Here is a 25,730-nt window from a genome sequence, read left to right as displayed (position 1 = left end):
GTCTCTAGATAATTACTATATTCATTTACTCTTTTTTCCTCTTTCATGTTTGCAAAGGAGATGCAGCTCCTACTTCCAAAGTGGGGATTTAATATGAAGTACAATGCTGTTGATGCCAAAATAAAGATTTCAAAGAAAGGGGAGCCAAACTATGGGAAATTTCAAAACCATGTATTTGTACTAAAAATAAACTGACCTTACATAGATAAAGCCTACCATTTCAGTAAGCTGAAGAAAGAAATCATAGGCAATGATCACAAATAAGAAAGCCTCTCTTCCTCTGCTATATAGACCCCTCCCAAACACAGCTCAAGCTGCTGATTGCCAGTCACCCTAGAAGCACTGTCTTAGCACTGATGGCTGCTCTTCCGTAGGCCTGAGTGCTCAATAGCTCTGCCAGCACACAGCTTGCTCCACTGCCTCTGTGGTCAACTCCTGAAGCTCGCTCCTGCACTGGTAACAAGGTACTGCACACCTTCAAAGAGTTATGTAACAGTAATTAAAATGTTCAGAGAAAAACATTATGTACTTTGCATTTATGCTAGATACAGGGCAAGAACATAAGGAAATAACATTTTCCTCTTGAAGATGCAAAAGCAACCTTGAGCATGTGACTATCAAGAGCTGTAAAATTAAGAGTAAAAAGCTTAATTTTTTAATTACTATAAAATATGCATTTTCATTCTTAAAGTCAGAAATACCTCTACTTAGTGGGAAAGCCTTAAGCTCATCCAAAAGGACAATAAGCCATATACCATTTTGAATATTCCAGAAATCCAGCAGGCATCATGACACAACGGCAGAGCTTTCTTTGAAACAGTCATCAAAGATGACTGCTTTTCTTTGTGATATCGCTCATTTACAATTTCCACAAATATTGTTTTCTGACAGTATAAACACAAACTTGACTGAAAACAAAGATTGATGTCTATGCTTCCAAGGTAGCTTAAGCCTTAAATATGTGAAGATTAAGTTTTCTTTAAGAGTTCACATAGGTTTTTTGTGAAAAAAAATTTACTTAAGTTACTGCAATATACTCCTTTCACATACATATTTTTAATGAAGTGTACAGATGTACAGATGAAGACACTAGGCTTTAAATTTAAAGTCACAAATGTTCTATACAATGCCACACTGTAGGGTTTCAGATCATTTTATACTTCATTATGTACAAGTCATGCCATAAACATCCAGGATCTCAAATAAACCACCAGTAAGCTGTCTCTCTTGACTTTAGTCAGAAGGAAATTTACACAGCCTTACAAAGTACCATAACTTGACAATCTGGTTTATAATTTATTATTAAAGGTTAAAATCAAGAAAGAGGAGCTGAAAGAAACCACCACACCAATGCCAAACAATATGGCTGGGGTTAAAACCCAGGAGGGGTTTTAACAAAAGTACTAGTGTGTGAAAGGCTATAAAAGAGATTCTTCCATTTAAACCAACTGCTAAGAGATCTGTAACAACACTTATGCTATGTAATAACATGTATTAAAAAAATTGAAAAAAAGGTTGAAATATGTTAGCAAATTATTCAAAGGTGATGGCAAACAGCTTAAAGGAAGAAAAAAAACCCACTGCGATAAAAGTAAAAATGTGACAAACTGTGGCTTACTTTCTTTCCTCTTGCAAAGGAAATAGTTTAACTTGCACAGCACAAAGAAAGAGAAAGAAAACTAGCTGGATCACAATAGCAATCAAAGTTTCTGCAAAACTGCTATCTGAAGCATCCCTTTTAGCATTCATTTTAAACTCTAGTTCCTTTTGGAAACAGAAAGATTCCAGGATACAATGTTTATCAGCACCTCTACCTTGCAGCATAAAAGACATCTACTTTTGTTACTTTGATTCCTATTGTTTTGCAGAAGTAAATATACACAGCTTTGTTTAAGAAAATAATATTTGGGGGGGGGAGGAAACTCACTTCCCATGCATCCAAAAATGTATCCAAAAACCATCACAGATTCATAGGAAGATACCAAAAAGATTTGACTCTTAACTGATCGATCATTTAAATTTAAATCGATCAGTTATAAATTTTCAGACTCCAACAAATAGTTTTTAAAAAAATCTTTCCAGTCTCAACTGTGATGCTCAAAAGACATATATTCTTGACTGTATGGTTTTTGAATATTGAATTTTCTGCTTCACAATTAAAGATTTCATCCAAAAGAGAAGAATTTTTACTTTTTTTTTTTTTAAGGAAATTCATATGCACAAACACTCATTTAAATCTAGGACAAAAAGCTCTAAGAATCGCACACTTAAAGTAAAGAGGTTGGAAAGAAATAAAAGTCTGTTTGATGATGTGTATCACATAAATTAGGAGTTGAATAATTGTTCTAGCACATGAAAGATTTGTCTCAAGATCAACAATAGATTCAATATTTTTATTTGCAAGCTGAATTTTTAATTACTCCTTAATGCTTTCTAGGAGAGTAGTGTTGCATGCAAGGAAAACATGGTCACAACTACGAACCCTTGTCCTTTCTGTCTCATGTGTATTTCGTTTCCTCTCCGCTTGGCATTGTTTCTTATCAGTTTCTCACTCTAAGAAACTCTCATGCCTGCTTCTCAGGCCCACCTTCACTTCATCTTTTGGAAAAATTAGTAATAAACTAGCCCCTGTAAGGATCATACTTTAAAGAAAGCTTCTGTATTAATACACTAGTTGCACAAATGAGGGGAAAGTCATAATCTCAGCCTCCTGGCAGACACAGGAGATAGCACAGCATCAATAAACCTCTATTTTTGTTTACATCTCCCCCATATCCAGAAAACATGCAACTTTGTTGAAATCAATGTTTCATCTTTTCAGTATACATGAAAAAGGACAAGCTCTCCTTGCTCAGTCCTTCACCTAAATATTATATCAGTCACACAACAAGAATTTTTCCCTTCAGTTTTACTTCACAGTGTAATATCCTCTAACAGTCTTCATTTCTTCCTCCTCTCAATGGGACACAGAAGTTAGTTGGTAAAAAAATTATTTTTCCCTGATTAAATGATGCTGTGAAGTGATTTAATAGTAAAACCAGCTATGCAAGAAACATGATTTTGAGAAGAAAACCCATGAAGCCAATACAACTCCTGAAAATTATCAATCATTAAATCCACACATCCTATTAATACTCTGTACTCTATAAAATACTGGTTATTAAACAAGTTATCACCTTTGGAAAGTCTACTGCTTTAAATTTCACCATTTGGTTGAAAATTGAATGACTAACACTTTTCAGTCTAGGACAGTTCAAATCTAGTCTTTGGATTACATGCTTTGAGAACCCTGGATCCTGCTGAGGCACTGCTTTTTGTGAGTGTGTGTGTGTGTGTGTGTGTGTGTGTGTTCTGACCTGTTCTCCTTATATTTAAAGGTACACACTGAAACAGCAACCATGATAAAAAACTCCTCTGCGAGAGCATAACATCCTTCATAACACACTAGGCTACACTTGTTACACACAAGCACTAAGAATACCAATTTTGTACACAAAACAGTTGAATCCTAGGTGTCCAAAATAAAGTTCACAAAAATAAAAACATTTCTAATGAACTGTAATGTTGTTACTTCAGGATTCTACACCAAAGACTCCGTTTATTGTCCAGTCCTCAGCCCTACAGAGCACAATCATTATACACCAAAACCAAGTTATATAGAGCAGATGCTACAGAGGACCAGTACAGACAGAGTGACCTTTTCAAATATACAGAAGTCCCATTACTGTACATACATATAAATATACACACATACAGTTGAAACTTATGTGACGGCAACACAAAAATTACCCTGAGCAAACTGATCTCCCTACAGACAGTATACTATGGAGCACTGCAGGAAAGATTCAGCAAGGAAGAGTTATTTTCAAGTTACTTTCACACTTTTAAAGAACTCAGTTTTACGTCCATACATTTGTTTTCTATTTTAGAAAACTGTTGTACATTTACAAGTAGAGTTGTACACAGCAGAAGAAAATTATGTAGAAAGAGAATCTTCTGTGACAGAATTTCAAACTAATGACAATTAAGACAACTCAGTTTCTCTACCAGGTTTTATTAAACAGAAAAAAATTTCCAGCACTGACAGAAATCAAGTGAAAAACAAGCATATCACCTACTTTTGAGTTCAAGAAGTTTCCTCCACAGAAACTAAGTTTTGCACTATGGTTTCCACCCTATTCAAGGTCATATACTGTGCAATGAATAACTTCACATTAATTACTTCAACATTGATTGCATTTTGGGAAAGGACAGATAACTGAGATGAAGGGGAAAGAACAGACAACAGAAGCTAGAGTAGTTTTCCTGGAAATACAAGACCAGAACAAACAGCTTGTCTGTATACATGTAGCAAGAAAGACAAATTAGAGACTAGAAAATCAAAAGAGATGAACTGACAAATCAAAAGGGTGAGAAAATGAATTCAGTATCCTGTGTAATAAAATGAGGAAGTGAACCAGCAAAATACCTACATAAATAGAAAAAAAAAAGGAGAAAAAAATTCCTAATTAAACTGAGCACAATCAGAAGGACAAAGAAGGCCTAAAAATACCAAGAGGGACTACATGCAATTTATTAATTAACTACATCACCTCTTAATGTTACAAGTCAACAAAATACTTGGATGCTATATTCTTTTCATTTTCAGTGGTCTTTGGGATCACTGTACCACCATGCATTTCATGCTGACTCCTGAACAGCATTTGTGTTTAGCCTGGAAAACACTATGGTTAAAAGCCTGAAGACATACAGAATCATAGAATCATTTAGGTTGGAAAAGACCTTTAAGATAGGGGAGTCTGTATCTCAAAGTGTTGAAGCATAATTTACACATTCAAATGCAGTATGAAGTATGTTATCACTCTGGACATGTGTAAAAATGTGCCTTGAATTCTTGCTTTAAAAATGTTTATTGTCTTTTCCAAAGTACTGCAGACTAGGAGTCACCTAGTAAGATGGACCAAAAGCTGGAGCAATACTCCAAAATTTTGTCACATCCTTCTCATGTGCCACTTCAGTTGTACCTACCAGGCAACTTACCAACAAGGAAAGGGTTACCGTTCCCTGATTTTGCCATACGGTGGTAAGATTTGATTTCTGCCTATATGTGAACTAGTTTTGGATCATCCTTATTCCCGTGACTAATGCAATCCACTTTCCAAGAAAATAGTAACATCTCATTTAAATAGTAGAATCCTAATAGAGAGCACTGAGCCCACCATACACCTCTCCAGCTGTATGAAGTATGCGCACTTTCACAGACTGCACATGTGTAAACACAATTCTGATTCCTTTGCTTCTACTACTCACTGTGCGGAAAGAATAATTTATCTTCTCCTTGACTTTAAATGCCCTTGTAATAGACCATGTCTTTTAATGAATAAGAATGGCAACAAGTTAAATTACTAGTAGTTCAGTGTGATTAAGGAAGTTAATTGCAAAGATAATGGCTGGTGTATTGAATCATATGAGCATTCATTCCATTGGCTTTCACAAGAAATTCAGGGTGTGGTTTCCTGGTCAGTTTAAGCTGATCTATAGCTAGAGAGAGCAAAGGCAGTCATGTCATTCCTCACCCTCGTGTTTTCACAGCTCTCATCACAGTGACTAACAACTGCAAGGCAGCGTGGTACCAGAATAATTTATTTTACCATGCAGTTCACATATGACAGTTGCTACACTATGAGGGAAGTGTAGAAATGCACTGTTGAGGATGGTGCTGCTCTTTTGGCAGCAGACCTGAGTTTCAACAACTTCAGCCAAGAGGGAAACAGCAAGAGTGGGGAAGAATGGTATCAACAGGAGTAGACAAAATACTTTTTCACCTACCCACTCTGCAAAGAGTGTTTTCAAAAATGCTGCCTCTAACTCCAATGTAAAACTCACGTCCACAGACCTGAAGAAATAGGACCAATTTTCACATGCTGAAATGAGAAAAGAGAAATTTTAAAAGTCTCAAATATAGTCTTTCATAAAAAATATGCAGCACTAAATGAAACTGTAAGTACAAAATATATACAATGGTCAAAAGCAGGAGAACCAAAAGCAAAAGTGCAGTTAAATGCAACAGTTAAATGAGTGCAAAAGAATTAAGAACTGCAACTTGAAACAACAGCTGCAGGCATAATTTCATGATATAACTAACTCTCATCCTCATGTTTTGACACATGTTTTATTTAATTGGGATATTCTCTAAAAGAAAGTTGACAAACACACACTTGTGCTTATCACTTAACACTGGATTAGTTCAGCAGAAAACCTGATAAATACTCCCTGGTAGAACCCAAATCAACTCCTTATCTCCCCAGACTGGGTACACAAAGCAGATTAATTGTCTTGACTACAGATCAAATCAAATGAACAGCAACTTGACAACTGCTAGGGAAACTAGGAGATTTATTCATATTTTGCTGTTTTCATGTTTCTGATTGTGATAGATTACTTCAATGTCTCATTATATCAGAGAGTAGTAGTAAACAAGATTTGGGAGTGAACAGCAAGCTCAGAAGGAGAGATAACTTCATTCATACCAGGCAATACTACCTGTTTTCCACAAGCACATAACTCAAAGTGGGTTAAAAACAGGTATTTATGAAGCAACTATAGTAAAAAAACAATGTAATTCTATGTAAAATATAAATTTTTAAAAAAGGCTTCTGAGCCAGAAATCTATGGATAATAAGCAGAGAGTGGTTGATGACTCTTAGAAAGCTTGAGCATTATCTTCCAAAATTCCAGTCTTGTGTACCTGAAGATTTAATCTGGTACCAGAATGACTGAATTTAATTTGAAAATGAAATACCACTGCTGTGTATAGTGTTGTTCCTGAGTTTCCCCCTTACTAATCCACAAGGAGGCCACTAACCTCAACTATAAACATCCATAGGTTTAGGTACATAGCTGGTCTGCTTTTGATAGCCAACAAAAAATTACAGGTAATGCCACTCTGGTTTCTTTGATTTTTTTAAGTTTAACTTGAGTCACATATTCCTGCTAACAAAATAAGCTTAAATAAAGAACAAATTTATTTGCCATAAAACTGAAATTCTCACAGCTTTTTACAGAAATTTTCTGATCCAAATAAAAATTATTTTTCTGTGCTTACTTTTACATATTCTCACCCTTATTAAATAGAAGGTTTGGATCTAAATTAGCCTCAGCATTCCATAGAAAGAAATTAATTTTATTTAAGAAATGAAATTTATTTCATTTCTGTATTAAAGCAGCATGAAATGTAATTTTTCTTCTTTGACTTTTTTTTTTTTTAGTTTTTGATTAAATTCCCCTGAAAATAAGAAGTCACAAGACAGCTTCTGAAAATTTTGTTTTACGTTAGGTTTACTAGGGCAGTTTTAACCAACACTTCAATAGCTTGCATTTTCAGCTAACAGTTTGGAGATCAATCAATGGCATTCAATTCTCAGAAGGTAGCATCTTCTAACAAAAAAAGAATTTAGCATCTTCTAATAAAAAAAGAACATTTCCAAAACACTCAAAAACCCCAGGTCTTCCTGAAGTGTCACAGGCAGCACTTAGCATCTCAGAGCATACTCAAACCTGCACTTATCACCAACCACCTGTATCTTCACTGAAACACATAAAGGCTCTACTTCAGAAAATTTCTTTAAAAACACTCAGTTTATGTTTACACCTTTAATATGTATATAGTCTTTGTTTCACTCTCTCAAAAGAAAGTTTTTTAGGGAGGTTCTACTTTGCAATGTTAGATTTGTACAGTTTTAAGAACTACAGATATTTTACCTGCATCATTTCTACCCAGAAACAATGTCAACATAAGTTATCTTTATTAGTATTTCAGGGCTGATACATGACTCTTCTTCCCTCCTTTCTCAACTGAAATAATAAAACCTTCATGAAAATTAAAAAAAAAAATACTTGGAAAAGAGGTCATCATACTAATTGTATGACAGCATAGGAATCATACACCCACATTAGACAGCAATTCCACAACTTAAGAAAAAAAAAAAGAAAAAAACAAACATAAAAAAGCATCCCTGTATTCTCAAATAGAACACAGGAAAAACAAAATTACAAGTTCCTCTATAAGCACATTTGACAAATTAATAAAAGAAATATTCTCACTCCAGTGAGAACTTTCTTAATTTTCTCTTAAAATTTTGCAACATGCACTTTTAAAACAAATGTGAAAAAAAATGCTGATCATAGCAGAATTACTCAGTATAATTTTTAATTAAATTTTTCAAAAATATACCTCTTTAGACTATTTGCTGCTTCATTAATCAGCATTTATAAAAGACTTTTCTCATCAATATGTCTCCCTATAAAGGCTTCTACTACCATAGTGTGTTAAAAGATGTCAGGAAATTTTTTTAATCACAAGGGATTAAAAGAAGCCTTAACTTCTGTATCAGAATACCTAGATTTTAAGAACAGCAAAGGTCTTACATGTCACCAACATGCAGGATACAAGTTTAAGTTAGTGTAACATTTACATCTTTGCATGAAGTTGGAAGTGCTGACTTCCGTGAACATTTCACCTCTGCATACAGTTACAATGAAAAAAATAAACATTAGGCATGGTTAGTTTCCTGGGACAGCTGAATTTCCCATCATGGCCAAGACTTTGGATTTTGAAATATCAATAGGTAAAGGAAAAATATCAGCAATCAAACTTTCACTTAAAAAGCAGCCAGGGAAGTTAGCAGTACACACAACGAACTTGGGTTTATTACTTAGTTTCAAGTTGAGAAACTTTATCAAGACATAAAACAGCCAGCTACCGTCACACTATCCCAGCAGTGGGAGCACAATAATTCATACTTGTTTAAAATATTTTTATCTTCTGAGGACTACAGTGCTGTAGAAACTTCATCCCTGTAGCAATCTGCTGCACAGTTAAGGCTTTCAGTAAGGTCTATAAAAACGCATTATATGAATAACCATCCTGATTATTGATTAACCCCGCAAAATAGATGTCAATCAGTTCGCTTCCACATATGCACTTCAACCAGGCACCAGCGACAAGGCGAACAGCAGCGGCTCCACGTTTTCTCTGCTACAGACAAGCACCCCCAGACTCGGGGTACTAAACTTCAACTACCACGTGAAACCGCAAATACCCAAAAACTCATCGCGATCTACCTCTAACCCGCGCGCCAAAAGATTTTTTTACCACCTTATTAGGGGTAACTCCGTAATAAAGTTTAAAACCCGGGCAAGCGCAGGCCCCGAGCGGCGGCCGGCACCTCCGCCCCGCGGAAGGTCGGGAGCGCGTCCAGCCCCGCAGAGCGGCGCTTCCCGGCGCATCCCGGCCCGCGGCCGGGCGCGGGGCCACGGCCCCCGCGGGGCAGGAAACCGGCCCTGGCCACGGCCACAGGGAAAACGCGACGCCGGCCGCCCTAGAAGAAAAAGAGAGAAAAAGAAAGAGGAAGGGAATGGAAGCCAGACCCGCACGCCCTGAGTACCAAAAAGTTCCCCGCGGCGCGCCCGGCCCCTCAGCTCCAGCTCGGCAACGGCCGCCGGCTTCCTCCTTCTACAAGTACCTGGCGGAGCAGCCCTCGGGAATATACCCACCCCAAGCCCGGCCCCTCCGAAACCCGGCCCCTCTCCGACACCCACCTTTCCCCTCGCTCCGCTCCGCTCCGCTCCCTCCGACGGGGGCGGAGAGGACCTCCCCCAGCCCCTCTCTCCCCACCCCCGCTGCTCCGAGGAAGAAGGAGCCGGGGTGTGCAGGTCACCGCCCCGCTCTGCCGCAGGCGGCACCAGGTGGAACCCTCGGGGCGCTCCCCGCGGCCAGCGGCCGCCGCCCGCCCCTCAGCGCGGCCCCGGCGCGGCGGTGGACCGGGACCCCTGTGCACGGCCCGGCGGGGCGGGCGGGGAGCGCCCGCGGGCGGGGCCGCCCCGGAGCGGAGCGCGGCGCAGACGCATCGAGGGCCCGTGCCCCCGCCCCGGCCTTTCCCTCCGCGGCGCCTGCGCAGTGCGGTGGTCCCGCCGCTGTGGGGCGCGGTCGGGCTGTGCCGCGGCCTCGCCCGCCCGCCGCGGCGCACGGGAGCAAGGCATCGATCGCTCGGCATCACTAAAGCTGGAAAAGACGCCGAGGTCATCGAGTCTAATCTGTGACCGAACACCATGTCAACTAGACCATCGCACTACGTCCAGTCCTTCGTTAAACACCTCCAAGGACGGTGACTCTATTACTACTCTGGGCAGCCCCATTCCAAACTTTAATCACCCCTTCTGTGAAAGTGTTCTTCCTGATGTCCTTCCCTGGCACACCTTGAGGCCATATCCTCTTGTCGTGTCCCTGGCTGCCTGGAAGAAGTGACCGACCCCGAGCGACCCCGACCTTCCTTTCTGGCAGTTGTGGAGAGTGGTAAGGTCTCTCTCCCCTGAGCCTCCTTTTCTCTAGGCTCAACATCCCCAACTACCTCAGCTGCTCTTCGGAAGGCTTGGGCTCCAAACCTTTCCTCAGTTATGTTTTCCTTCCCTGGGTTCTCTCCAGAACCCCAGTGTCTTTCCTGCTCAGAACTGAAAGCCAGACTTGAGGCACAGTCTCAGCAGTACCCAGTGATGGTCAGGGGGATGGTCACTGTCCTGGTCCTCTTGGCGACACCGTTGCTTGTACAAGCCAGGACATCATTGTCCTTTTTGGCCAGCTGGGCACACTACGGCCTGATGTTCCATCATTTGTCAAGCAGCACCCCGGGTCCTTTTCTGCCAGGCAGCTTCCTATTCACTCCTCCCCCAGCCTGTAGTGCTGCAAGGTTCAGGGCAGCAGCCACAGGTCAGAGGCTTCACCATCCCTTGAGGGCCCCAGGGCCCTCCTCCCCTTTGGGTCCCACAGAGCACCTGAGGCAGCCAGGACAGAGGGAGAAAGCTTGCCACTCACCCAGCATCAGAAGATGGGATTCAGGTACCAGCCCTGCTGTGGATGCTGGTTGTGCTGTTCCTCTGTGTGGTACAGCCTCAGCGCTGGCTGTTGTGCTGTTAAAAGGTGGTCAGCCCCTGTCCCTGTAAAAGCTGGACATGTGGGTTTGTGAATTCGCTGAGCCATATGTTAAGGAAACTTCCCTACTTGATCAGGAGCCACTCTGGCAGTCAATCTTGCACAACCTGAGCTAGGATCAAGGCCCCTTCACAGCTACACTCCCCTACTCACACCGTAACACCAGATTTCCACACCATCTCCACCCCAGGTTTCCCAGAGCAGAGTTTCAGAAGTCCACATCCCCTGGGTGCAGGGGACAGATGTCTGGTACCCTGACTGGAGAGTCGAGCGGGAAGCTGGGTGATGCCAGGCAAGGTCTGGTGACATACTTGTGGCTCCATGCAGTTCAAGTGAGCTGCATCTACGTCCTGCTCCCAAGGGCAAGAGGTGCCCTGGAGATACCAGATAGAGACATCTGTCTTTCATGTAATGGCAAGGAATTGTGTTCCTCTGGTTATGTCCTGTGTAGGGTGGACTTCCCTGAGTGAACTCTTTTTCTGGGCTATGTTGTTAAAGAAAAGTGTAGCCTCAATCAATGGATCACAGTCACAGGACAATTCTTCAATGTCTTGTGAGTCTGATAGATTTCACTCCTAAGAATACAGGAGTATCTAGAAGTTTGCTTTTCTGTTCCCCCACAAACTACAGGAACAGGACAAGTCACCATGATCAAAGTACTTTGGGGAGTAGTTGTTTGAAAAAAAATGAATTTTAGTCTTAACATAAGGGTCAAAAATAAATTTTAGACATAACAGCAGACTCGGAAATTATTATATTTTAATCAGTTGTTATGAGAAAAGGAAGTGAGAATATTTATCAATGTATCTATTTTAGATATGCTAATATGAGAACATACATATAAACATATGAGAATATACTAATATATTCAATATTTCAAATGTATTGGAATAAATGTTATATATGTTAGTAATTAAAATTTTATATGTGTATAAATCTAAAAATTAAGGATTTTTGAGTCCTTTGAAAGAACTTTTCTTTAGAGGTCAGATTGTGAAAAATGACATACAGTTTCATCCCTTAGCACACATGTTTCTTGTTACAAGTTAAATATACAACGTAATTTAAAAATACTATAAGGGTTCTCCTGTAATTGCTCTGTACACTATAAAAATAGAAAGAAGTGTGTTTTGCCAGTAATCTAGACTTTGCTGCCATTGAAGAATGCTTTTAAATTAGCTTTCAACTGCAATTCACAAAGCCAATAGAAATTTTGATAGATTGTTATAATAGAAAAAGAAAATAAATCCTTTGTGATAGGGCCTGTGAGCTGGTTGCTAGCACAAGCAGGGAACAACAGAAAGGAAGAAAACTTTGATCATTCCCTTCCTGGGAGGCAAGCAGTGAAGGGGAGAGAGAGAGATAAAGATAATGTGAGGGATGACACTTCTAGGAAGCAAACTTGGGCTTTGGGAGTACTATTCCTACTTCACCTGTCACACTTTTAGTGACTTTATGTTTGTTTTCGGTTTGGAGGTTTTGTTCATTTGTGGGTTTGTTTGTTTGTTTTTAATTGGTCCCCTTATTCTATTTATTAATTTCAGCTTACTTCTCTGATTGGTTATGTCTGTAGCTTTTCTCTTTTTCTCATTAATTTAAACTGTATTCTTCCTGACCTATGTCAAATTCATGTTTCTTGCAACTTTAGGGAAATCCATGGAGTTGTGCTGTCTATAACTTAGGTGTGTGTGATTGTGTTGAACAGATGTTCCAGCTGCCTTTTTTATACAGACATATAAACTGAATGATGGTCTTGTTTACTTTAAAGAGGTATATAGTGTGATTTAATTAGATAGAACTTCGAGGAAGAACAGATATCTGTATGAACAGATCCAATTATAGCATCAAGGCCTGGGTGCACGATATTTTGTCTGCTCAGCATACAAATACGAGTAGACAGATGTAATTAGCCAAACCGATCTATTTTAAACAAAATATGTTTATCTGGTTTTAGCAACACCATATTTTACTAAATATTACTTGTCTTTGATGTTATTCTATCAAGTTTAAAGAAAATAACACCTACTGTATTTTTCTCTTATTGATATTGTTGTTGTCCATTTTGCTAACGCTTGCTTACAAACCAAAACCAAATTACCTGGTTTTGTGTTTTGTAATTGTAATTCCATGGTTTTGAGTGTTTATGACATAAATTAATATTTGGCAGCTAAAAGGTCTTCTAAGCTGCTCTCTATTCAATGAGGACCTATTATCCATTTTATGTAGCTCCTATTTACGCAGAATAATTGGATACATTGTTGGTTTTCAGGTAATTCTTCTACTAAAATTCCAGTTCTTTGTAATATGTTATGCTTATGTAACCAGATACATTATATTTCTGAGAATACTACACAGTACCACTTGTAGTAGGAACTTCTTTGTTTAGTTTCCTGGAAAAAAAAAAAAAACCTAAGAGATTTCTTAACAGGGTAGTCATTGACTAGGTCATTTGACTTGCTCCAGCCTGACAACACAAGGCTTTCAATTAGAGACTGTAGCTCGAAAAATAACAGTCCTTATTAAACCTTGCAATTCACTGCAATTTTACCATCTCCTCAGCTGTTGTGGTGCAACTTAACTGCAAAGTCACTCCACAATCTGCATTTAAAAAGGTAACTTCATCCACCTTTTTTGGTTTTAGGATTAGTACAGTAGTGTAGAAGAGCAGACATCTGGAAAGAGCAGCCGTGGACTTCCATGATCCTACCCCTCTCAGGTTTACTGTGCACTGTACAGTAAACAGGCTGGCAGCTCCTGGTAGGGTATGGCTATTCCACCAAACTGCTCACTGCACTGAGTCAGAAATAAAGCTGCATCTTTGACTCTGCTGATCACTTCTGGAGAGAAGCAAAAGGTAGATGCTTTCTCTGACTAAACCAGTTCCTTTAAGGGAAATACTCAAAGTGACAATTACATATTGTGATGTGTTAAAATATATGTGCTCTTGCCATAGTCATGCATTAAGTTACCATTAAAGAATTTAACTACACTGTTTAACTATAAAGTCCGTAATAACCTCACATGAGGAAAATGTAGCATTTGAGACCATGTTTAATCTCCTGATTTCAATGCAGAATCATTCTAAGATCACAGTAAACCTAAATAGCATTTATTGGCAAATGGCAACAAATTAATATATGTCTGCTTCTTGGAATATACTAACTAAATTACCAGTGCTGGAAACAACATAGCTAACCTGTTAACTATAGCCTGTTCAAATTAGTCCAGAGCTGGCAAGATCCTTGGATGCTTTAGAAGGTGGCAAAAGATCAGGTGAGAACAAAAAAAGGCTTTGGCAGAGTTTGGGTTTCAAGAGCCTTGAAATAGTGTGTAATATTTAAGAATGGCAGAAATTGAAAGATATTATGACTGTGTTTGTTGATATAAAATTTTAGATTGTTCCTAGACCTTAAATGAAAATGCTGATGCAAAATGTAGCAAATTTGGGATCTAAAATTATGCTCCAAAATCAGTATTTGTGTATAGAACTGACAGAATCTGTAAAATCTGGAACATATGGCCCCTACCCCCAGTGAGGTAAATACATTTTGTTTTTAAAATAAATATTTGGCATTGGCCAGTTCAGGGGAAACCCAGAAGATTACCCCAAATGTTTAAACTCAAAAATAGCCATTTGAATCATAGAGCAGAGGATCAGGAGACAAAAGACAGGCATAGAGCAAGAGGAGTACTTGCTGTTTCAACTCGCAGGATAACCATTTTTCAATGCTGATAAGACAGTACCAAACACTTCCTGTTGTATCTGACTGTTTTGAGACACCCTTTGTCCTTGAGACAAAAAAAATTGAAAAATTTAATAGGAGTCCATGCACTGAGTATGGCAGCAAAGATCTAAGTCCTTTTCATTGGCCTACTCCCAGGATCCAGTCTCTATGAATCTTGGGTATGTATGTAATGCATCACTAATGAGGTGGTATGTTTTGAGGGTGCATCAAAAATTTTTGTATGTTCTCCCTCTAATTCACAATACATGCTTGGAGATGGTCAGGGAATATTATAAATCTTGTTTCCCATTGCATTTTTTTATGCTGAATTGAGTTACTCACTGCCACCATTTACAAACCTATTAAATGTTACAGATGTGACAGACTGGAGCATTTAAGGACTGTTATTAAGGAGGGCTTCCATAGGCAGAAGTTACCAACCTATTTGTGAGGACAAGTGGGGCTCTTCTATGAGGGCAAGTGTCTTTTCATCATGGGAAGGTCAGGTAGCAGCAAGAAAAGGCTGTTTTTCCCAAAATAAGGTTTGAGGAGAGCAGCCACAAGGCAGTGACCTTGTGGTAGTGACCTTGGCAATACAGTGCTGTCCCCTGGCACCAGAGGCAGGTGAATCCAAGCAATGATTCAGGCACAGAAGGGGCAAGTGCACCTATGATGTAGCTAAGCAGAGACTGAAGGCACAGACATGAGGTTAAATGGAGACTCCAGTCAGAAGGTGTAGATGTAGGCTTTGGGAGAGGCTTGTCAGAGAAACCAAAAGCTATTTGTCATCAAGGTTTCTGACAGGGTCATACTGGGTGTGGACTCTCCTGTTGACTCTGTTAATTTCAAAGGGAGAAAGAAGATGGGATATCAGGATGAAGAGAAGCCAGAAGAAAGCTTTTCATCTTCTCTAGTGGTGAAGGGCTGTTAGGAAGAAAACTAATGGTCAGAGTTTCCTTTGAGCAGAATGTTTGTTGGAAAAGCAGACATTGCTTTTGGATGAAGAAATATTCCTACTTTTTTTCCCCTGATGGGACACAGAGTAGTGATATCATCTTCTATTGAAAGAGATTCCTCCCCCAAGCCTTCTGGATAACATCAAACACTCTGTCTCATGTTTTTCTCACTCCATTTTTTCTCCAGATGGAAATGGCTTGTTTGCATTAGTTGCTTTGTGTTTTAACAGTACTTACAGTTGTGATGTAGCTAATGTAGCTAATGAGAATATCTTCAGGATGTAACAATATTGGTAATGAAACTGTGAATGTTGGAGATCATTTGGCCTAGGGTTTCTTAGCTGACTTCGTTGTTGACTGAAGAGAAACATCTATTTTGCCTATTTTAAGCATCTACTTTTTAGGATGCAGACTAACTTTTGTCCTAATATCTTGACATTCTGTGTCATGGATTTCTGGTACAGCTTATCTTCTGTAAAAGTCTATAAGCTTTTTCAATTTTTCTTCAACCGAGGCTACTGCTGTGCCTAATAATGGAGAAATGATCACATCTTTTCTGTAAAGAAGCCTTTGTACTTCGTTGTGTGAACAGCACCACATGGGTATAACAGGCTTGTTGCCCCCTTCATGTGCCTTCCTGCTACATCTTGACATAAGACCTGTGTAATAAATTTGTTAGCACCTCCAGGTGCTTTCCTTCTACAGCTTATCATAACAATACCCTCCAGTGGTAAGCTTTGTTTGTTTGTTGCATATTTGGAAGTGTCAGGGAAACGGCAGAGCTTCCTAGATGGCCAATTAGCTGATAACTGTTATAGTCGAATATCATTGTCACACAGCACAGTTTTTTTCTCCCAGAAAAATTTTCTTGACATTCTTCCAGTGTTCTTAGTAGTAAGTTTCATTAATGGACCAAATTTCCTATCAGTGCATGGCTCTACCAATTGAAACAGATCTTTATTTTACATATCTAGCATACTTATATGCTAGATACATAAAATACTTACGTATCTAGCATACTTATACTTTTTTTCTTTCCGAATATTCAAATAATCTGGTTTTGGTAGGTAACTGACAATTTAAATTTTCTTAGTATTCATATTGTCCCTTTCAGACTTTGATTAATTTGAAAGACTACCATGTTCATGACTTGTTATTTCCATACATCTGTTATAAGTTAGTTGTCCCTTAGGATGCTCCAGTGTGATTTTAGAGTTCATTCCCACATTATACTTAGCAAATTACTATTCCTAGTTCTATAGGCTTTGTTTCACAGATACAGAAGCACTATCTCATATGAACTTTGTAAATAGCTACATGTACCAGCATACACATGACTGGGTGAGGAGTTTAAGCCAGGGAAACAGCTGCTATGTGTTTAATTTCTGGTCATCTGGAATAAGGATCATTTGCAACTGCACAGTGTTACTTGTATGTATTTTTTGACTATAGTTAACAATTCTGTTCCACAACTCTTTGGAATTACTTGGTACCAAAGAATTTACAGACTTGCAGAGTTTGAATTTAAGTTCGTTCATGTGTTTTGGTCATATGTGGTCACAAACAGGTCAGGGCATATGGGTAATTTCTGAAGATTAATCTCTCTACTTGCAGTCCTGTGGATCTAAATAATACGTAGTTTCTAAACTAAGCCATTAATGCCAAAATTTCTTAGGCTGTAGCATAGCGTCTGTTTGTGTCTTTTATCAGGTCATGGTGTAAATGCCTAGAAAAATGCTGAAGGACTGAGACCAAATCTGGTAATTGTGGTCTTGGTCTTATGCCTCCTCCATTGGAAGAGCTTTTAATTGCTGCTGGTAACAGTGTGTACTGTAGACTTAAACCTAGGCTTTCTTTCATACACCAAATTGCTAATAGACTCTTCTGAGTGATCTTTTGATAAGCCCCGTCGTTTCTGCTCAGGAAGCCATCCATATTCCTGCCAGATTTACAAGGCAACATCTGCTTATGTGAAGTTGTATTTCCAGTCATAGTTCTCTTCTGCTTTTTTAATTAACTGTCAGGTGAAAAAGAAAATTACAAAATGAACATGAGAAGTGGAGTTCTTTTGCCTTTTAGGCTGAACTGGAAAATAATATGAAAAAGGTGCCCTTAGTTTTATTTAAGAAGACTGCTTCTGCCAGCTCAGATTAGTCCCATTTTACAAACGCTTGACCTAGTAACACTAACAAAAAGGTGATAATCTAGCAGAAGATGAAGTGAGTGTGGGGAATAGGAACTGACTAATAGAGATTTGGCACAGCTTTTAGGAGAATGCTTTTCCACTTCTCTCTCTTTTTCACTTTCTCTTTTTTCTTTCTTAATGACTCATTTTTCTCATATAGTTCTCAGGAATGATTAATCAACTCTGTGTATGACTGTACTTGAACACAGGTGGGGAAGATGCTCATTTGGGGAAGCTGGGTAATGCTATCAAAAGGTGATGAACATCTGTCAAAATCATAATTTATAAGAGTTACAACAGCTCTATTAATGACTGCATTGTTGGTCTGCTCTTTCATGTATCCAGCGTCTTGCTTCTCTTTGGGTTGCCCGTTCTTCAGGGCAGGGCTAGTCACGCACTCTGTGTTTGCCCAGGAAGTGGCCCACAGGACTCAGTCTTTAGTATATTCCAGATAAGCAACAAGAGAGAGTAGAATAGAATAGAATAGAATAGAATAGAATAGAATAGAATAGAATAGAATAGAATAGAATAGAATTGAATCGAATCTTTGGAAGGAACCTACAAAGACCATCCTGTCCAACTGCCTAGCCCCGTCAAAGCTAACCAAAAGTTAAAGCATTTTACTAAGGGCATTTTCCAAATGCCTCTTACTTGGGGAATCAACCACCTCTTTGGGAAGCCTGTGTCAGTGTTTGACTGGATAAGACAGACTAATGAAACAATTTACCATCCTCCCAGGCTTTTACTTTTGCTCCTTCCAGAGAATCACACACACAGAATCACTAAGTTGGAAGAGACCTTCAAGATCATCGAGTCCAACCGAGCTCTAACTCCTCAACTAGACCATGGCACTGGGTGCCACATCCAGTCTTTTTTTAAACACATCCAGGGATGGTGACTCCACCACCTCCCTGAGCAGACCATTCAAGTACTTTATCACTCTTTCTGTGAAAAACTTTTTCCTAATATCCAACCTATATTTCCCTTGGCACAGCTTGAGACTGTGTCCGCTGGTTCTGTCAGTTGCTGCCTGGTGAAAGAGGCTGACTACAGCCACCTTTCAGAAGTTGTAGAGAGTGAAAAGGTCACCCCTGAGTCTCCGTTTTTCCAGGCTAAACAACCCCAGCTCCCTCAGCCGTTCCTCACAGGGCTTGTGTTCCACGCCCCTCACCAGTCTTGTTGCTCTCCTCTGGACACGCTCAAGTGACTCAACGTCCTTCCCAAACTGAGGGGCCCAGAACTGGACACAGCACTCAGGGTGTGGCCTCACCAGTGCTGAGTACAGAGGAGAATGACCTCCCTGTTCCTGCTGGCCACACTGTTCCTGATACAGGCCAGGATGCCATTGGCCTTATGGGCCCCCAGGGCACACTGCTGGCTCATGTTCATCTGGCTGTTGGCCAGGACCCCAGGTCCCTTTCTGCCTGGGCACTGTGCAGCCACACCATCCTCAGCCTGTAGTGCTACAGGGGGTTACTGGGGCCAAAATGCAGGACTGGGTACTTGGACTTATTAAACACCATGTTATTGGACTCTGCCCATCCACCCAACCATTCCAGGTCTCTGCAGAGCCTTCCTACCTTCCAAGAGAACAACACAGACTCTCAGCTTGGTGTCATCTGTAAATTTACTAATGAAAGACTCAATCCCATCATCCATGTCATCAATGAAAATATTGAACAGAATTGGCCCCAGCACAGACCCCCGAGGGACACCCCTCAGGGTGAGCAGCCACCAGCTGGATGCAGCACCGTTCACCACCACCCTCTGGGCCCAGCCATCCAGCCAGTTCCTAACCCAGCAAAGAGTGCTCCTGTCCAAGCCGTGGGCTGCCAGCTTTTCCAGGAGTGTGCTGTGGGAGAGGATGTCAAAGGCCTTGCTGAAGCCCAAATAACAACATCCACAGCCTTTCCTGCATTCAGCAGGCAGGTCAGCTGGTCATGAAAGGAGATCAGGCTGGTCAAACATGACCTATCCCTCCTAAACCCATGCTAGCTGGGTCTGATACCCTGGCCATCCTGTAAGTGCTGTGTGATGACGCTCAATATAAACTGCTCTGTTACCTTGCCGGGTGCTGAAGTCAGGCTAACTGGCCTATAATTACCAGGATCCTCCTTCCCACCCTTTTTGTGAATGGGGTCACCATTCAGTCACCTGGAACCTCACCAGTGAGCCAGGACTGTTGGTAAATGATGGATAGTGGCTTCTCAAGCTCATCAGCCAGGTCTCTCATCACCCTGGGATGGATCCCATCTGGGCCCATAGATTTATGAATATCCAAGCATCTCAGAAGTTCTCTGCCTTCTCTTTGATAACGGGGGGACCATTCTGTTCCCTGACACCATCTACCAGCCCAGGAGGACAGCTGTCCTGAGGACAAGCCATCTTCCTACTAAAGACTGAGGCAAAGAAGGTATTAAGCACTTCTGTCTTTTCCTTATCTACAGTTACTAAGTTCCCTCCCACATCCAGTAGAGAGCAAAGGTTGGTCTTACCCTTCCTTTTGCCATTAATATTGTAAAAACATTTTTTATTATCCTTTACAAAAGTTGCCAAATTAAGTTCAAACTGAGTTTGGCCTCTCTAATTTTTTTCCTACATGCCCTAGCAAGCCTCCTAAATACTTCCTGAGGGACCTGACCTTCCTTCCAAAGATGGTACATCTTCTTTTTATTCCTAATTTCCTTCAAAACCTCATTGCACATCCAGACTGGATGTTTGCCTCATCAACTCATCTTTCGCCACAGAGGGACAGTCTGTTCCTGTGCCCTCAGGATCTCTGTTTTGAAGCACACCCACCTTTCCTGGACTCCCTTGTTTTTAAGGGCTGCTTCCCAAGGAACTCTCTAAGTCTCCTGAGTAGGCCAAAGTCTGCCCTTCAGAAGTCTAATGTAAAAGTCTTCTTGGTGCTCCTCCTCATTTCACCAAATATCGAGAACTGTGTAATTTCATGATCACTCTGCCCCAAGCAGCCTCCAAGCACCACATCTCCCACCAGCCCTTCTCTATTTGCAAACAGCAGGTCTAACATAGTCCCTCCCCTGGTGGGCTCACTCACCAGCTGTGACAAAAGTTATCCTCTACACACTCTAAGAACTTCCTGGACTGTCTCTGTTCTGCTGTATTAAGTTCCCAGCAGATGTCTGGTAGGTTGAAGTCACCTACAAGAACAAGGGCTGGTGATCCTGACACATTCTCCATCTGCTTATAGAATAAGTTGTCCACCTCTTCCTCCTGGTTGGGTGGACAATAACAGACTCCCAGGAAGATGTTAGCCTTGTTGGCATTCCCTTAATTCTTACCCACAGGCATTCAGCTTCATCATGATTAGTTTCAATACCCATGGCATCCAAAACCTCCTTAATGTAAAGGGCCACCCCTCCACCTCTTCTCCCCTTCCTGTCTCTTCTGAAGAGCTTGTAGCCATCCAGTGCAGTGCTCCAACTATGTGAGTCATCCCACCACATTTCTGTGATGGTGACTACATCACAGCTTTGTTGTTGCACCACGGCCTCCAGCTCTTCTTGTTTGTTACGCTGTGTGCATTGGTATACATGCACCTCAGCTGGGCTAATGATTTCAGCCCTAACTCAGGCTTACCACCCTTAGGCCTGCTTCCAGACAGCCCAGATACATCCCCTTCCCCCTTCAAATGTAGTTTAAAGCCCTCACAAGTTCCACAAGTTCATAAGCTAAAATTGTTCTGCACTTAACAGAGAGATGGAGCCCATTTGGTTCCAACTGGCCAGGTACTGAAAAAGTTGCCCCATGATCAAAGAACCCCAAATTCTGCTGATGACACCTACCCGTAAGCCACTTGTTGACAGTGTGGGCTCTTCTATTCCTTTCACTGTTTTTCTCTTGCACAAAAGGCACTGAGCATAACACCACCTGCACTCCTGCCTTATCAGCTACTTGTCCCAGTGCCCTAAAGTCCCTTTTAATTGCCGTGACACTCCTCTTTTCAGTGTCATCACTGCCAGCCTGGAGTATCAGCAGTGGGTAATAATCAGAGGGCTGAAATCAGCCCAGGGAGTCTCTTGGTATCCTGTACCCAGGCCCCAGGGAGGCAAGAGACCTCTCTGTGCGGTGGGTCCAGTTGATATATGGGGCACTCTGTTCCCCTCAGAAGTGTAAGGGAGGCTCTCAGGGCAGATAATTTTCTTCTACCCTCTGGCTGACCCTCTAGGTCCAGAGCCTCATACATATTCTGAAGTGGACCTGGGTAGGTAATGGGGGTCGGGAGGAATTTTAATTACCTCTCCAAATAGGCACCTATTTCCAGTCCCCTTCATCCTCCAGTGTCTTCCTATTGCTCCTCAGAAATGTCTGACAAGTGAGAAACTTTGTCAAGCAGTTGCAGTACACAGTCTTTTTATATGTTTCTTGTAGCATTTTTTTATGTTCCTCTTTTGGACAGAATAGTAATACTGGTAATATTTATTCCCTATTGTTTTCAAGTACAAAAATCCTTTTACCATGTTATGAAGACATCCGATTTAGAGGATGTGCCTTATTTCAGTTATAATATACTGGGATATCAAGAGCTCTTTACAGTCTGAAGGAATAAAAAAATGTAGTATTTGGCTATAAATAGAACTTAAATTTATATCATGCACTGGATGGCAGTCATTTTAATCTGACTTACAGTAAGGGCAGTACTTTAAGAACCAGAGCCTAATTCTGCAAATCTTTTGTACTGAAATCCAAGGACTTAATTCAGGCTCTATGAGATACTGGACCAAAGTTGCAAAGAGTTAATATCTGTGTGGGGGCACTGGACTAAATCCTTAAGTGTGTTTCTATTTCTACTTCTGTTTTCAAACTGTGTTTTCAGAACTTGTAGAATATAAGGTGTGATCAGTTGTATGAATAACAATGATTTTTTAGAAGGCTTGAAGGAGTATTGTGTCAGAAAGGAGTTAATTAAGTAACTTTTTCTTGTATTATTATTGTAAAAGTGACCAGGAAGTACTTGGCAGCAGTGGGCAGGGAAGGTGGCTAAAACCAAGGTAGCATAGTTGTAAACTCTGACAGACAGAGAGAAATGGTTTATCTTACTTTCTCATGTTCACGAGGGTATACCTGAAAATGCCTTTTGAAAAAATTCTGCCAGCAGGGGTTATATTAAAGAAACTACTTAAGAGCTTTTTTAACAATAATACTGTTTTGAAGAATATTAAATACTAATACTAAGGTTTTGAGAGAATCCTTATGGTTGTAACTTACTCAGTTCATATTTGTGAATATTTTAAAATTTAAATCCTGTACGTCCACATATTCAGACCTTTGTGCATGCAAGAATAGTCATAGATAAGTTCAGTGTAAATCTTGCATGCCTGGAGCAGATTCACTATTCATCTGAAGTCAGTTGTTTCTTGTTACCTTGCCATTTGTTTAAATCTCCAGTAGATTTACATGCACACATGCTCACAACAAACACGCGAACAAACAAACCCTGTTAAAAAGTTAATGTTTTCAAATACTGCACACTTAGGGTCAGGCCCAGTTTTCCCAATCTTCAGTCAGTATTACAGAACTCAGTGGCACTTCCAGCACATGTTACATGAACAGGACTGAACATGTAGCTGACCTGTTTCTTTACCTATGAAATTGTGGTGTCCTTCCAAGATGATTAGTGTCACAATGGTCTGTGCTTCACCTCACTCTAGAAGACGTCAGAACAAAGTCAGACTTTATCTGTAGTAAGCACCCTTGTTAATTCCTGCTAGCACAACCTTGAGTAAGAACAAAAGCCAGGGTGCCAAATTGTTACTTTTTTGGTCTAACTCTTGCTAAGTTCCCAGAAGGGAGCTGGACCAGTCTCAGTGGTTTCTTGGGACAGAGCACTATAGATGGGCATATGTGTCTTTGCCAGAGGCATGTACAAAGAAATTTTTTGGGTGTTTCCAACACTAACACTGTTCTGGAGTTCTTTAAAAGAGTTTGTAAGGATGCTGTGAATAAAACTATTTCAGGTCAGTTATCTGCATGAAAAGTGATAGGATATTCAAATCTCCTGCTGCTTTGGCAGAGTTGCTCTACATTGATCTCCAGTATGACACTGAGGGCATGGTCAGACATTCATTCTTGCTCTACAAAAGTCACACTTATTGAAGGATGGAAGAGAGGCAACTTCTGCTTCACAGCTGTCCTCCAGCCATTCCTTTTCCTCTCCATCCAATATAAAGCTGCATGTCTGCATCTCATAAGCAAAGAGATGGTAAGAGAAGAGAGAAACTGAGCTTTTGTCTGGGTGGCAGATCCTTCTGTAGGTTCAAAGCCTAAGCTGGGTGCCCAGGCACAAATTTTAAATGTGGTAGCATTTGGGGTCAGAAGTTGTTGAGAGTATCATGGCAATGGGGAAGAAACCTTATTCAACCTCAAATGTTTAAATACACACTAAGCAAGGGAAATAATAATTTTGTGAAGATCTGAAGTGTACTTCGCCTACTCGAGTAAATATTCTGCCTTGAAAGAGGCAAAGCAATGAACCATGGATAGATATGCTGCATTAACACTGCCTCCTTCACAAATTTCAGAATTACAAGAGAAATGTTATAGAAAGTAATTTGTAAAATTGAAGAGTCTTATTCTGTTTATAGCAGAGGAGTATGCACACTTTAGGCTCTGAAGTATTTCTCAGGTATTTGGAGACATTCAAACTCTAGCATGGTCTTTAACAGCACAGTGCATGTGGGCACTAATAACATGCCAGTGTAAGCATTGCTGCAGCTAATTTCTGTAAACACTTGTACAAGACAGCAGCAACAGTCCTTAATTATTAGTAATGAATATTACTAATAATTAAGCATGTTTGAATGAACATATTATTTGAAGTTACAAGCCTTCTTTTAAAACTAGGGAAACATGGTTTTAATGGTACTTAATTTTTGTTTAAAATTTATTTTTCCAAAGAGACACTATTTTTCAGCCTTTGTTGAATACTCACTTTTCCCCAAGATTTAGGTCCTTCTCCTATGGACATATTAAAGCTGGTATGATCAATGATCACTTTAGAGGAGTCCTATCCTGTGCTAGCAATGTGGCTCATTTCACAGCTGGCTGTCTTGAAAGTAGTGGGGGAAAGGTCTATCTTGTGGAGTTCTCAATACAGATAGACAAAATATGGTAGGAGGAACGTGCATAGAAATAATTGCCCAAGGTGACACAGCTGAGTTGGAGCTGAAACCCAGCAGTGTCATTTGCACTGTCTTGCATGCCAGCTTTTCTTAGTCTCACTGAAATAGAGTACCCCATTTTTACCTGCTTTGAAATGTCTTTTCTGATACATCCTTCATAAAGAAGTGCATGGTTATAGCACAGCCCTACTTCTCCCTGCTGCTGACAGCATGACAAATGCTGAAGTCCAGTCCCTTTTCCTATGGTGTTTTTCACCCCATAGAAACGCTTCTTTTGTTGCATTCCTTGCCCATCAAGATCCATAGATATGGAACACCATAACTCTCATAGTTTTGAGAACACCAGCTAAATGGAGCTTCCTGAAGAAAATTACAAGACCGGGAACTCTAAATGGCTCACAAGATTTTTAAAGAATGTATAATTTCTTCTGCATAAATGGCTACTCATAATCTGATGCTTTGGACTGCATTAAAATAAGATACATTTATTAAGAGCCTGCATGGTTTAAAGCTGTACAAACAATTTTGGTAGAAATAAGAGCACCTCATTTTCAAAGGCACTGGAAAATGGAAACAGTGAGTTTTGTGGTTGGCACAGGTGGTCTGCCCCTGTCTGCAGTTAGCCTCAGCATATCAAATGAAGGAAGTATGTAGCAGGAGTCTTTTTAATTAATCTTCATGTTTACATTGGCCCTTTGGTTCTTTGTATGCTCGAGTATGTGAATGTACAAAGGG

At 40.3% G+C, this 25,730-nt stretch overlaps 1 protein-coding gene across 2 annotated transcripts in view; it reads right to left on the bottom strand.

Moving 5' to 3' along the window:
• The window catches only part of PTBP3 (polypyrimidine tract binding protein 3), a 46,713-nt gene extending 36,772 nt beyond the window's left edge, over positions 1-9,941 (bottom strand). Inside the window, exons 1-2 of one of the 2 annotated variants that reach the window (XM_054652062.2) lie at positions 9,601-9,941; positions 5,830-5,924 (exon numbers count right to left, since the gene is read on the bottom strand). The gene's annotated coding sequence lies outside the window, so the exon portion shown is untranslated. Of the gene's footprint in view, positions 1-5,829; positions 5,925-9,446; positions 9,467-9,600 lie in introns of those variants that run through there. The other variant, XM_077171348.1, reaches the window with a different exon arrangement.
• Between the last annotated feature and the right edge of the window lie 15,789 nt (positions 9,942-25,730).

Source organism: Agelaius phoeniceus, chromosome Z (genome assembly GCF_051311805.1).
Source record: "Agelaius phoeniceus isolate bAgePho1 chromosome Z, bAgePho1.hap1, whole genome shotgun sequence".
NCBI classification, from domain to species: domain Eukaryota; kingdom Metazoa; phylum Chordata; class Aves; order Passeriformes; family Icteridae; genus Agelaius; species Agelaius phoeniceus.
This window is presented reverse-complemented; position numbering and strand designations above follow the sequence as displayed.